Source organism: Cryptomeria japonica, chromosome 7 (genome assembly GCF_030272615.1).
Source record: "Cryptomeria japonica chromosome 7, Sugi_1.0, whole genome shotgun sequence".
NCBI lineage: Eukaryota > Viridiplantae > Streptophyta > Pinopsida > Cupressales > Cupressaceae > Cryptomeria > Cryptomeria japonica.
The window spans coordinates 415,916,391-415,931,656 of NC_081411.1; the positions used below are offsets into that span (position 1 = coordinate 415,916,391).

The window sequence follows — 15,266 nt, forward strand, 5'->3', positions numbered from 1 at the left end:
AACCAACAATTGCATCAACGGCAACTAGGAGTTTTATGATAGTTATCAGTTGTTGGCTTGACTAGTTCAATAGTTCTATTTGATCAAGATTGCATCGAATCAACAACAAATTTCCTTTGTTGACTTGGTCTTTCCTCCTGCTGTATATATAGAAGTTAACACACAACATATATTTGAGGTGTTCAAAATCTTCCCGAAATCGAAGGATGAGAAGGGACAACTTGTGAAGAAAGACAACATTTCCTATTACATTCCTCAGCAGGTAAAGCCCTTTTGGCAAAAAGTTTTAAGGGTTTTAATGGAGTATTTAATTGTTGACGATAGATTTACAAAAATTTATAACTATCACTTTGCTATTTTGAATCACTTCCGTCATGGGGCCAAAATTTCCCTACCTTTTTATTTAGCGTCCTCTCTGAATGAGAGTCTTGCTGACCACGCTAAAAAGCCAAACTCCTACCCTATAGCCCATCAGGGGCTTATATTGCTCATCTATGAACATCTGAAGGACAAGACTAGGGTGGCCAAAGATGACCCTCTGATCATGAATGCACATATTTCTGAGAGCAGCAAAGATTTGGATTCAGATTCAAAACAGCTTAGCGCTTCTACCCACAAAAAAAGGAAAGCTGACACAGATAATGCGGACATGGAGGTGCACTGTGATGTGGAGGAGGAAAAGGGTAAGGAATCTGAAAATGATATGGAGTATGAAAAGGATGCGAACATTGGTGAAGAGGATGAAGGGGGTAAATCTAAAAAACCCTCACTCTAACCCTATGGGATCGGACAGCAGGAATGTGGCTCTGAATTTTAAGGAGGATGACAATCCTAACAACACCATCCTAAATATTGCCTGTAACTGTGCTCTAGAGACCTTCAACTTCCAGAAATGGGTTGTCGACAACATTACCAGCATGCAAAGTAAATAGAGGGAATTGGACAACAAGATTAATAAGCTGATTAAGGACGATGGGAAAAAGAATGATGAGATGGAAACCAGTGAAGCTAAAGAGGAAATCGAGATGGAGGATTGGCTGGAAAAGGATTTGATCAAAGGGGATTTGAAACACCTAGAGGATGTTATAAGAACCTTGAAAGAACAGGCTGAAGAGGATAAAGACAACATCAACTCCAAGGTCGACCGTACTGAGAAGGCTCTAAAAAAATTCATGAACCATAGTCTCCAGGTCCTCAAAGTCTCATCACAGAACATGAATGCTTTGGTGGATCATCTAGAAAGGAAAAATCAGGAAAAGAATCTGGTTGTTATTGATGATATTCCAACTTCCAGCACCACCCACCAGACTCCCAGGCACAAAACAAGGCAAAACACTACTGGGATGGAGATCAATACGAAAGATAGCCATCTGAGAGAGGAAAACAATGACCCAAGGGAAGCGGCCAAGGCGATGATGCTCTTGGTTCAAAATGTTGAGGAATCTATTAAAGTTTTCAAGTAATTTGTAATGCTAGGTTTGGAGCCAACTTCTTGTTGGCTTCTTGTTATCTTTTTCTTTGTTGCTGGTTTTTGTGCCGGTGTTTGCAGCTGTTTTGTTTCGTCTCTTTATTGCTTATCTTTTGAATTGTAATAGGGTTGCAGGTCCCCTAAAACCTGTTTTTACTTAATCAAAAACATATATTTGAACAATACTACTTTTAATCAACATTTAATCAAGCATTCCCTTATCATTAAAATGGATTTCATATATCATTTATAAGGTTGTTTAATAGGTAGTAAAGTTCATAGGTTAAACACAAAAAAAGATTATATCTATCTCAACCATAATGTCTGAGTCACAAAATGAAAAATCTACCATAATATAAAGTTCATATAAAATAGCCAAAAAGATGACTCGTCATTTCCCCCCAACCTAACTAATGCTTGTTCTCAAGCATTTTCATGTTCCTGAAATATTTCATTTCTAAAATCTGTCACCCCTATCTCCCCTATAGCCTAAACATATAGATCCAAGTAAAAACCCTGATTTTATTCTATTTCTTTCCAACGGGTATCCTCAGCTTCTTTGTCATATGTCTGAAGGTTCTTCCAATTTGGAACAGGGTATAGTAAAAGTGGAGGGTAAAATGTGAGAGGAATCCACCTTTCCTGCAATGATCTTCCCAACTGGATGTACCTAATTTCCCTTTTAAACATTGCATGGTAGTTTTGCAGAGAGTGTGGTTCTTGCTGCTTTAACTCATTTGGTAGCCTGTTCCATCATTAAGCAAGGTATCCAAACACCATGCATGCTGAAGTCTTAGCCTTGCTTCATATTCTCTATACACTTGTTCCCTTTTTGTCAAAATAAGGTCTTTTTTCTTGTTGTCACTTAAAATTTGATTCCATTGGTATAATACATTGTCTGAGTCAGATGTCTCAGCTCTTAATTCCAGATCCCTGTATTGCCTAAACTATTGCCCCAACTATTCTGATTCTGGATGTAAGACATGAATGCCTTGAGCTGAACATCACCAACGTATAATAGAGGGTTCCAATGAGTGTCAACTAGAACTGCATAATTATGCAAATATAACTCACAAAGCAAGTTTTTATCAATAGAATTTGAAGTCTCATATGCACATAGAAACTCTCTTGGGGTTAGCAGAGAAGAACATAAACAAAAAAACTCCCTTGATAACTAATAGGAAAGATATAGTTCTATTAAGTATAATAATATATACTTTGGGTGGAGGCCGACATTGCGCAATTTGAGGGACTAACTCCATGAACTCTCCCAAATTGGCTTTCAATTTAAAAATTTCCTTATCCTTCCTATTAATTTCATTCTACAATTTTCCCTTCTCTTATTTCCAGGTTTCATGTTCCTCTTGAATGGTTTGGTATATCTGAAACAACAATTCTGGCCACCTGAATGTTGGAGGAATTGGTAAGCACATCATTATTTCTTCTTGACTTGCAGAAGCCATTTGCTCCACAGTGACTGCAAGATTATCCAAACCAACCATCCCTTCAGTTCCTAATTGAGTACCATCTTGCAGCAACACATTCAGATTAATAGTTAGATCTATCCCCTCTTTCTTCTCCGTGCATATATTTTCTTGTGGAAAATAATGAGGAGAGGGAGGAGTTGGAACTCTGGATAGTGGTTTATTGTACATCTTCCTTACCAATTCTCCTACAGAATTGTCATCTTACTCAATTTCACTTTCTATTGTCGTGCTCTATGAGAAGTGTGATACCTGCAGCTACAACACAAAACACTCAATAGATCATTACAAGCATGGTTAGGAAATCATAAGAAAAAGAAAGATAAAAACATGACAAAGCGACGTATCACCTCCTAAGAGATGCGAGTATGGATTTTCTCTCAGAGTTGGATAAGCAATCCCAGTGACTTGACTACACCTAGACGGAGGATTTGAAATGATAATGATGTGAAAAGATGAGATTGATTATTCTAGATTGATCCAAGAGACTAATTAAGCTAATGATATGCATGATTAAGCTATGATGATGATGCAATTAAGCTAGAAAAGAGATTGATTAAGCTACATGATTCAACAATTATGCTAGGAAATGATCAAATTAAACTAGATCTAAGATGCAAATGCCTATAATAACAATGCTCAAATGATATGCTAGAATGGATATGCCTATAGTACCAACACATAAGATGAAAATGAGATGGGATCTTTATTGCTCCAAAATAGGGGATATTTATAGGAATTCCAAGGCCAAAGCTGAGGTGGCAGGAATCGACGGTCAAGATTGAGTCTGAAGATATCAAGGGTGAAATTGGAGGAGGTTGGAGAAGAGGTTGGAGGAAGAGACACTTGTCATCTTTGTGGTGACAAGTGTCAAGGATATTTTCTCATAAAAGGGCAAGTGTCCAAGAGAGGAGACATGTGGTCAAAGTGCCATGTGTCTCAAAAAGAAAATATCCACACCATAGGAGGTTAGAATAAGGAGGTTAGGATGTGCAAGATAGGATAGGGTTGGTAAAACACAAGGCTAGGTGGAATGGGTTAGGTTAGAGGGATGGTTAGGTTAGGTGATTAGAAGTTAGGAGGCACGTGAGTAATTTGAATTTAAAAATTCAAATAATATGAAAAGACTAATTGATTCTCAACAATTCATAAATTGATTTGTTTTAATTAATTAGGAGATTAGAAGAATTAATTGAAGTGGGAGGAGGATTAATTAATTTGAATTAATTAATCAAAGGGGACTATTGAAATGAACCTATTAAATAAATCCTTAGATTTATTAATAAGTAGATGAAAGGGAGAATTTAATCAAATTGCTTAATGAATTCAATTAAATTAGGAAGGGGGATTAATTAAATAATTGCTTGTTTAATTAATTATCTTCAGACCATTTTTTAGGTGTATACATCTATAACCACTTGTTGGGAATTATCTTTACTTTTCTTTTAGATTTGCCTAAATTACAGTTACTTAGATGCCTTAAAGGCGAATCAGAGGGTTTGGAATGCATTATTTTTGCTTTGACTGCAGAAGATCAGACACCCTTTGCATAAAAAATTCTTCCTACTCTTTAGATGTTTCCTTTAATGGTGTTTTAACTTTTACAGACTCCTCCTTCTGCTTTTTAGAAGAGGGTGAGGGTGCTAGGGTTTTCATTTTCTCTGCATCTTTTTCAGAAAAGATTGATCATTATGGTCTTTTGAAGAGGAGGCTTCTGAAACTTATTTTCTCTACCTTTTCTTTCTAGAAGTCTTGGGTTGAGATACAGATCGTAAATTCTAAATTCGTTCTCCTCTAAGAAAACTATCCCAAGATAACCGAGGGTTGTTTCTTGTACACTTCTCTCTACCAATAACTTAATCAAACAACGGTGGGACACAAATTATTCCCTACCTTTTTGTGTTTCCATAGACATCTTATTTAGCACGTGGTACAAAACACTTGGAACATTCATGTATCTTTCGTGGTGGAGATGAGAGAGAAGCTAAAATGTATAGCATATAGAAGAGATTGACAACCCTCATAGGTAAGATACTTAATAATGTACACTACTCTAGGATCCCATTCTTCTAGCAGAGATGTCTTACTTGTACCTTGCCTGGTAACCATTAATGGAGGATCTCTTGAAAGTGTGAATCCAGCCCTTGTTGTTCATGCATCAAAGGTGTCTAAGAATTTTTATCCAACTGCAAGTAGTCTGATTATCTCAGCTATGTGTTCTTTTGTGGCTACTACTTTAACCCCTCGTACTATGGCTTCCCCATCTTGAAATGTGGATTCAAACTCATAGGCCACAACATTGTTAAGACTGTCGAGCTTAAGAAAGTAATCCAACCCCCCACTTGCTTGAAATACTGGCTCACAGTCTACATCTAGAAGAAGAAGTTCATGGTCTACTAGTTCATGCCTGATTGGTGGTCCTCCCATTTTTGAAGACTCAATATTCTCTCAATACAAGGCGATTCCCTTCCTTCTGAAGCGTAACAATTTTTTTTAACTTGCCACCCCCAATCGTTACATATTATGGAGCTAGTTATGGCACTTCATTTATCACACGTCTAAACTGAAGACAACAGGGTGACAAGAAAGATATTTCAAAGGAAAAGCATGACTCTAAGCTTAGGATAGCTTAAAATAAATTTTTTTTTGCAAGGTGACTAATGTGAAAATTTGAAGAATTCTACTTCGCACTTTGCAAAAAAAAAACACATCATCAAATAACCCCTCCCCACAACCAAAATTTCACATGGGTCCACACATGGGAAGGGATGTCAATACAGGCAGGTTGAAAAATAAATGATATTCAGTAATGATAAGGAAAAAACTCAAATTAAATGTAATTAAGAGTAATAAGTACAAAAATATGTGCACACATACCTGAAGTTGTGATGCATAATAAGTAATAATTATTGGTGTTTATGTGGTTGCCAATAAGCGTGCAATGCAACAATAGAGCCAAATAATTAAATAAAATGAGGATAGATGAAAAAGTGAAAGATAGAGATGAGGTGGAATGAAGGAAGAAGAAAGAAGAAAGCATTTCCATGTGGACGTGAAAAATTTATTAGGAAGTTGTAAAATAGAACCTTATTTAGCACGTGGCGAACTAGGAAGTCCGCCAAAGTTTCCCGTAGCAAATTTGAAATTTGGATTATCCGTGAATTGTTGCAGGAACTCCTGTTTAGAACTAGTCTTGTGATAAAGGTGAAGCCTATGGCCATTTACCAACAACTTGAAATGGACCAGATCTATTATGGTGAGTCGCACAACACCATTGTCAAAGACCTCAGTAACTTCATAGGGTCCCATCCAACGTGTCTGCAACTTAACCTGAGTATCTTGATATTTAGAGTCATATAACAACGCCCAATCTCCAGGGGAAAATTTCTTATTTCTGAGATGCTTATCATGCCATTAGGCCTGTTGTTGCTAGATGATCTCTATATGATGAAGAGATTTCTTTCTATATTCATCAAGGGCATTAAGCTGCATAATACGTTCCTGCTCTGCTTTAGCAATATTTATATCCAAGTCAAGGGTCGTCCGTAGAGTCTTGTATTCAAATTCTATTGGAAGAACAATTATTTTTCTGTAAAGTAGCTCAAATGGTGTGAAGTCGATAGTTGTCTTCCATGTTATTCTGCAAGCCCAGACTGCCTCAGGTAACCTAGATGCCTAGTCCATCTTATGGAGACTTATTATTTTTGTGAGAATGGCCTCAATTTCCCTGTTTGTGACCTCTGCCTAGCCATTGAGTTGGGGATGGTATGGAGTTGACTTTTTATGATAAATATATTAATCATTCATTAGGTTTGTTATTAAACTAGAAGTGAATTGTGGCCCTTGATTAATTATTAGCTCCGTGGGGACTCCATACCTAGTAAAAATTTCTTCATAAATGAATTCTACAACTTTATTATCCCTAGCATGTATCATAGCTCTAACTTCCACCCATTTGGTAATATAATCAATACATACAAGGATATAAGATTTACCATTAGAGGGAGGATCAATAGGACCAATAAAGTCTATTCCCCACTTATCAGTGGGTTGTCAGATAATGAGTTTGTTAAGGTTATGCACTGCTCATCCGTCAAGAAGACAAGATAAATTGCAGAGATTCTTTGAAGGAGATGGAAAAGTCAAAGAGGCCAAGCTGAAATCACTAAGAGGTCAACTTGAAGGCTTGAAGATGAAAGATGAAGAAAAGATTGCAGATTATCTTCATAGGGTAGATGAAACTATGAACACCATTAGGGGACTTGGAGAAGAAGTTACTGATGAAGTTACTGTCAAAAAGGTACTTAGATCACTCACATCTAAGTATGATACTAAAGTCTCTACTATAGAGGAATCCAAGGATTTGAAAACCTTCACAATGGATGAGTTATTTGGCTCCTTAATTGCTTATGAGATGAGGACATCCAGAGAAGGATCTTCAAGGAAAGAGGTTGCTTTCAATTCCATAAAAAAAGGGCAAGGAAGAAGTTTCTCATAAAGGATCTAGTGAAGTCTCGGATGTAGAGGTAGCAAAATTTGTTAGAAATCTCAAGACAAGATCCAGTAAGTATAAAGGAAAGCTGCCACTCAAATGCTTCAACTATGGTAAAATAAAACACTTTGCTACAAAATGTCCCTATAGTGAAACTAGTGGAGATGAGAAAAGGAGCTCTGGCAGATCTTCCGATAAAGACAAAGAGAAGAAAGTAAACTAACAAGGAAGAAGAAGCTACCAGAAGTAGAAAAACCTATATACCATTGAGGATGATGCCATAGATGAAGAAAGTACATCAAAAGATGATTGTCATGAGGATGAAAGAGAAGTTAATCTCTTTATGGCACTGGATGAATTGGTTGTTGAATATGAGGAAGATGAAGATATTGAAGCTGAAGTGGATCTAGAAGGTGAGCTCATAAGTGCTCTTGAGGAGCTAAGTAAGACAAGAAAAGAAATAAAAAAGGTTAAGCATGCTATTGCAAAGGAACAAGAACAATTGGAGGAATCTCTGGAGGATTCCAAGAAAACAATCTCTAATCTACAACTCTAGTTGGAAGAAGCTAAGAGGATATGTGAAGCTACATCCTCCGAATTGATAAATAAGGAAAAGTAGCAGCAAAATTTGGAAGAAGAAATTGTAAGGCTCAGAAAGGAGCTAGAAAAGAGCAAGGATGAATTGAAGATGAGGAGAAAGTATGAGGGCAACACTGAAGCTTTAGACAAGATGTTGAACAAACATAGGCATTCAAAAGACACCGATGGTTTAGGATTTGAGGAAGGACAATGTTCAAATAGCCAAGACACATCCGGTAAGGAGATACAATTCGCTTCCTCAAGTGAAAGTAAAGAGAAGCAAATCTTTAGAGTTAGCAAAGATACCAACAAGAAGACCTATGCTGAGGCTACAAGAAATCATCCTATGAACCGGTATACTCAAAAGCAAAAGGTTCACACATCATATCGGTATTCAAATCATAAAAGAAAGCCCAAGGTGGATAGTGAAGGATTCACCAGAATCAACAACATGAGAGGAAGACATCCGGTAAGACAAAGATTTTACGGTTCAAAGAAACAAGACTGGTATGTACCCAATTTCCATGGTTATTGCTATCAGTGTAATAAGTTCGGACATGGAGTTGTCATTTGTAGACTAATGAATAAGGCCCTTGTTAGTTTTGAAAGAAAAACATATTTTTCTACACTTCGGGGTATGGATGTTGTTTGTTATCAGTGTAATGGATTTGGTCATAGGAGTTTTGAATGTAGGAGAAGTCAACTAGTATCCTACAATAGTTTTAAAGATTCATCTTTTAATGTCAATATAAAGTGTTATAATTGTCAAAAGTTTGGGTACATTTCAAAACATTGCAAACTCAGGACAACCAAGCCAAAGAAGTTAGTACCGGATCAAGAACCGATAGTTAAACTAAAACAAGAAGTTGCAACATACAAAAAGAAAGAAGAGAAACTGGTTTGGGTTGAGAAACACAAGAACAAAGCATAATCAAGTCTGATTGTGTAGACTACCCTACATGCAGAAAGAAGAAACTTGTGGGTTGTAGATAGTGGTTGCTCCAACCACATGACTGGTGATAAACATAAATTTATCAAGCTTGAAGATTGGATTGGAGGCTCAATAAGATTTGGAGATAACTCCTCCATCAAGATAAAATGCAAAGGTACTTTGAATATTGATGATAAATTGAAGGCACATGATGTATATTATGTAGAAGGTCTAAAACACAATTTGCTAAGTGTGAGTTAGATGTGTGATAAAGGATATAAATTCACTTTTGACTCTACCGGTTTCCAGATAAGAAAAGAGAGTATTGGTTAGATTGTACCAGAAGGTAAAAGAACAGCTGGAAATGTGTACAATCTAGAGGAATGCTATGAGTCCCAATGCATGATGGGATGGGTAGATGAGAGATGGTTGTGGCACAAGAGATTAGGCCACATAAATTTTGATAATCTGGTTATAGTAAGAAAAAAGGGCTCTGTGATAAATATACCACTGATCATCAAACCAGTAAGCACATTTTTTGATGAATGTGTAAGAGGAAAGCAGACTAAGGTGAGCTTCAAGACTAAGGAATATAATACTTCAAGACCACTAGAACTAGTGCATACTGATCTGTGTGGTCCAACTAGGACAAGAGCTCTTACCAGTGAGAGATACTTTATGCTCTTCATTGATGACTACTCAAGAATGACATGGGTCAGTTTCCTTCATGATAAATCAAAAGCATTTGATAGATTTAAGATCTTACAGAAGATGGCAGGGAAGGAAAGCGGATGCAAGCTGAAATGCCTAAGATCAGACCAGGGTGGAGAGTTCACATCAAATGAGTTTGAGGACTACTGTGAAAGACATGGAATCAGAAGACAATACTCAGCCCCTAGGACACCACAACAAAATGGTGTGGTAAAAAGGAAGAACAAGATAGTCAAGGAGATGGATATAACTATGTTGAATGAGGCAAACTTACCAGATATTTATTGGAAGGAAGCGGTTCATACTGCAACATATACTTTGAACCGGGTTCAATTGAGAACAAATAACAAGATGACACCTTATGGGCTGTGATATGTCTGGAAACCACCAGTCAAGTACTTCAAGGTGTTTGGGAGTAAATGCTTCATTAGAAGAGATTAGGATGGCTTGGGAAGCTTTGATTCTAGGAGTGATGAAGGTATTTTCCTTGGTTACTCAACTCACAGTAAGGCCTAGAAATGCTACAACAAAATACTAAGAAGAGTCATTGAGAGTGTGAATGTGAGAGTAGATGAAGATATTCTTAAAGGAATAAATACTCAAGTCAACCGGCATGATGATTCTGGTGATGAAGGTGAAGAAGCTTAGTCAGACAATGAATCCGAAGAAGCATCCAATAAGGTCCTTAACTAGTATGTGCAGAAAAACCACCCCGAAGAGAAGATTTTAGGTAACAAGAGTGATGGTGTGCAGACTAGAAGAAGACTTACCCGAAATGATGAACAAGTCAATTTATGCCTCATGACTGAAATGGAACCTAAGACATTCAATGAGGCCAACAAAAGTCAGAAATGGATGGATACATTGGAAGAGTAACTACAACAAATTGAGAAGAATAAGACTTGGGAATTAATTCCTAGACCGGTTGATAAAAATGTCATTGGAACAAAGTGGGTATACTGGAACAAGATGAATGAAGAAGGGAAGATTGTGAGGTACAAGCAAGGTTAGTTTGCCAAGGATATTATCAAGTAGAAGGTACTGATTTTGAAGAAATATTTGCACCAGTGGCTAGGCTAGAAGCTATTAGGATGTTTCTTTCTTTCTCTTCCTACAAGGGTTATAAAGTTGATCAAATGGATGTCAAATCTTCTTTCCTAAATGGAAATTTAGAAGAGGAAGTATAAATGGAAAAAACAGAAGGTTTTTTGCTACATGATGATGAAACCTTTGTGTGTTGGTTGAAGAAAGCACTACATGGTTTAAAGCAGGCTCCCAGAGCATGGTACTCAAGGTTAGATAAGTATCTAAAGGAGAAGGGGTTCAAAAAAGGGAGTGCAAATAGTAATCTGTATTAAAGTGGATGGAAGCCACATGATTATTATGGTCATATATGTGGATGACATCATTTTTGGAGGCAATAAGGATATCTTGTGTAAAGAGTTTGCTGATCAGATGCAATCAGAGTTTGAGATGTCAATGCTTGGAGAGTTGTCCTACTTTCTTGGTTTGCAAATTTCACAACAAGGTAAAGGGATATTTATCTCTCAAACCAAGTATGCCAAAGATATGTTGAAGAAGTTCCAAATGGAAGACAACAAACCGGTAAGTACTCCCATGGTGATCTGATGCAAGATGAGCAAGGATGATGAATCACCGGTAGTGGATCAGACATTGTATAGATCCATGATTGGCAATTTTTTATATCTTACTGCTTCTAGACCGGAGATAGTGCAGGCAATATGCATGGTGGCTAGATTTCAAGTTGCACCCAAACAGTCAAATGTGAATCTAGTTAGGAGAATATTCCAGTATCTACAAGGGATACTTGATTATGGACTATGGTATCCCAAGAAAGGGGATTTTACCTTACATGCCTACACTGATGTTGATTGGGTAGGTTGCATTGATGATTGAAAGAGCATAAGTGGTGGTGCATTCTTCCTAGGTAATTGGTTGGTCTCATGGCACAACAAGAAGCAGGATTCAATTTCCCTATCTACTGCTGAGGTAGAATATATTGTTGCTACCACATTTTGTTCTCAGGTGCTATGGATGAAGCAGACCCTCAAGGATATTTAGGTAGAGATGTCTGACCCTATTTCCATCCCGTGTGACAATTCTAGTGCAATTAACATATCAAATAACCCAATTATGCACTCAAGGACAAAGCATATTGCCATCAAATATCATTTTCTCACGGAGAAGGTGGTAGATCAGGAGGTTAAGGTAGAGTATGTCCCTATGGGTGAACAAGTAGTTGATATCTTCACCATGCCTCTACCGGTAAGCCCATTTGAGTATCTAAGACACAAGTTCAGAGTTGTGTCACTTGCTTCATGCACTTAAATGTGTATCGAGATCTATGGTTCAGGGGGAGTTCACTGCCATAGCTTTTTACTCTTGAACCATTTGCTGGACAAAGGGGGAGATTTGACAAAGGGAGAGATAAGTACGTGCAGATTTTGTGCCCTTTGTCATTGTTTTCAAAGGGGGAGAATGAATTGGTTGAATAAATGTAGAGTATGTTGACATCAATGCCAAAGGGGGAGATTGTTGGCATTGCATTGTCATTGATGTCAACTGGTATGTATAGCATGTCACTATATGGATGGTTACCGGTATGCAAGGTGAATGAAGGTTCCAAGAAGGAGATGTTACCGACATGTATGTTTATCGGTAAGTAAATATGACCACTGGTAAGAAAGAAAAAGACAACAGAGAAGAGTGTAATCCATCGGTAGGCATGATTATCAGGATGTGCATTAATGACATGTTTTACTCAAGGATAATATAAGTATGAAGGCAGGTATAATATCATCAGTAAATAGAATTAGGAAATGAATCGATGTGTTTGATGACAAGTCAGTTTGACCCATCGACAGAACAGAGGAAGACAGGCATGAAGGATAATCGGTATGGTGACATGTACAGGCAGGGTTAGTGAACCGGTGAGCAAGCACCGATAGTATTTCTTGGTCGGTAGATGAATCTAAACTGACTCAGTAGACTGAACAGAGGTGGATGTCGACAAGGATGACATGTGGATACCAGGTGGCAAGCATCCATAGGTCGGTGAAGTGTCCGTCGACGTGGTAGGTGATGAGAGGTCGACTTTAAATAAGGAAATCGTAAATCATGAGTCAATGACAAAAGAAGTGTGGCTCGAGGCGGATCAAGATGCAAAATCTTTTTGGTGATGTAAATCAAGTAGGACAATTTGATCTTTGTTCTCCTTGGTTGAAGGAAACAACTGAGGCATTAATGGTGATTGACAGAGCAAGGCCGGAAAACAAGTTGCAGGCTGCTAAATATAGAAAGCGTGTACAGATTTCATTAGAAATGGCGGTGATGGTTGATCTACTGCAAATCATCAATCGAGGAGATGAGATCCGATCATATTTGATACAGATTGAGTTGGTGGAGAAAATCCCTAGTGTGCCACTGTTTGAACTCTAGTCTTGGTGGGAAATCCAAGTATAAGTATGCAGACCGAAGATGAAAGATGATGATGCTAGATGCTAGAAAAGATAGAGTAACTGAGAGAGAAAAGAGTGATTAGAGAGAAGATCAAAAGCATCTAAGTGTTGGAGCTGACTGACATAAAAGTTGAACCGGTAAGAGGGTTTATCAGAGGTTTTACTAGTAAGGTTAGAGCAACTGGCAAGCTGCCAGAAAGGATAAAAATTGTGTCAACTAGCAAGGGAGATTCAAGAAGAAAGTTGTTGAAGGTGAAGGAAAAGAGAGAGTGTACTAGTGGAGGTTATGGAAGATAGAGTCAAGGCAGAAAGGATATAAACAGAGGACAGTGAACCAACAGAGAATTGAACAGAAGAGAACTGATAGAGAAGAGTTAAACCGATGAACTATTTAGATTGCAAGTGTTACAAAACTCACTTGTAACAAGGCTATAACTATTATATTTCTTATAATCATTGTGATCACTGAGTTGGAGCTCGGTGCAGGGGTTGGTGCCCTAAAATCAGGGGTTAGTGCTCCTTGGGTTAGTGCCCTAAATAAGGGGTTGGTGCCCTAAACATTGTAACCGTGTTTATTGTAAGGCTGGAATTTCTCATTGAGTTTTCTCCCATTTTGGGTTTTCCTCATATATCCGGTGTTATGTGTTGTGTATCTTTGTGTGTTTGTATTTTATCACTTTCCTTATGTCACCGGTATATCCTCCTTGTGTCTGATTTGCTAACCAGGACCAAGAGTTTGGTTTAGAAGGAATAGAATATTGGGAACCATTGATTCATCCCCCTCTTAGTGGTACATTGTGTTCAATAGTTTGTACTCATAATTACATTATATTTCAAGGATGAGGTCAATTCAAAAAAATCATATTGATTTACAACATTTACCTTTTATTCATATTGACCCTCGGATTTTGGATCCCTTATGTGGTGTTGTATCACTAGGAATTGCCTATGTTGGGGTCAATTCATTGTTGCGACGTGCTTGTCTTGGAATGGATACTACCTTAAAGGAAATTTCTCCTAGTTGGCATATGAAATAACATTAAGGTGTGGGCATACATTCCTCTATGTCTTTCACTTTGTGCACACACCATGAGATTGGTTGTTCACTTTGAGCACACACCATGAAGTTCTCTGTGCTAGATCATAATATCCTATTTTAGTATAATTAAATCAAGATTATCTGATAAATAAAGTATTTTTACTTGTTTATAATCTCCAATACCATTTTCATAAAACTCAACTAGTATATGTGAGGGTTTTTATTAGCTTTTGAGTCCTTCGCCAATTCATGAGCCATAGGTAGCATAACATAAATTTCTCTCTTTGTGACTTATGAGCCCCTTATGGACATGGATCTTTGTAAGTATCTGCAGATCTTGATAGTCATAGAGGACATGCTTTGTGTGTTTGTGGCATGACTCCTAGTAAGTATCAAGGCTATTACTAGTCCTAGAGGTCATGCCTTATTTTTTTGGATATGGCTCCTATTATGTATCTAAGGATTTTACTAGTCCTAGATGTCATACCTTGTCTTGTATACATGCTCCATGTATATTTCCAATGTTGACCATATTTGGTCACTTGTGCTTGACCTTTCATTTAATATTGTAGATTGATAAGATCCTAAGTCATGGGGCTTACTGCCTCACTAAGATTACATTCATCTCATCTCTTAATTGTTTCAATGAGATAATCTTTAGGTTCTTCATACTTTACCATGAGTAAAAGAATACATTCATACTCTTGATAAAGTGCGAGCTAAATGTAGTGTCCTAAATTGTTGACCTTTTTTCCCACAGTTGAATGTTTCTCATGCCCCACCAAATAAATTTGAAACTCTCATTGAGTCTAGCACAGTTAATGAGTCTTTAGATCTTGGTGAACCCCGCCTATCTAAAATTGAAACAACTGAGTGGAAAGTGGTTCAAAGGAAAATGAAAGAAAACCTCAAGTTTGGGTCCCCATAAGATGTCTTTGCATTCTCACCTCAAAAAAAGTAATACTAATTCTAATTGGAATGCACCCCTTCAAGGGTTTGATGCACTTCTATTTGAGATTGTTTTAGTCATGATTTATATTAGGGATTCACCCCCTTGGTAGTTCCTACCAAAAAAAATATATT

At 37.4% G+C, this 15,266-nt stretch overlaps 1 pseudogene; it reads left to right on the forward strand.

The window, feature by feature from the left end:
* Nucleotides 1-544: 544 nt before the first annotated feature.
* Nucleotides 545-15,266, forward strand: part of LOC131855834 (elongation factor 2-like) — a 47,495-nt pseudogene continuing 32,773 nt past the window's right edge.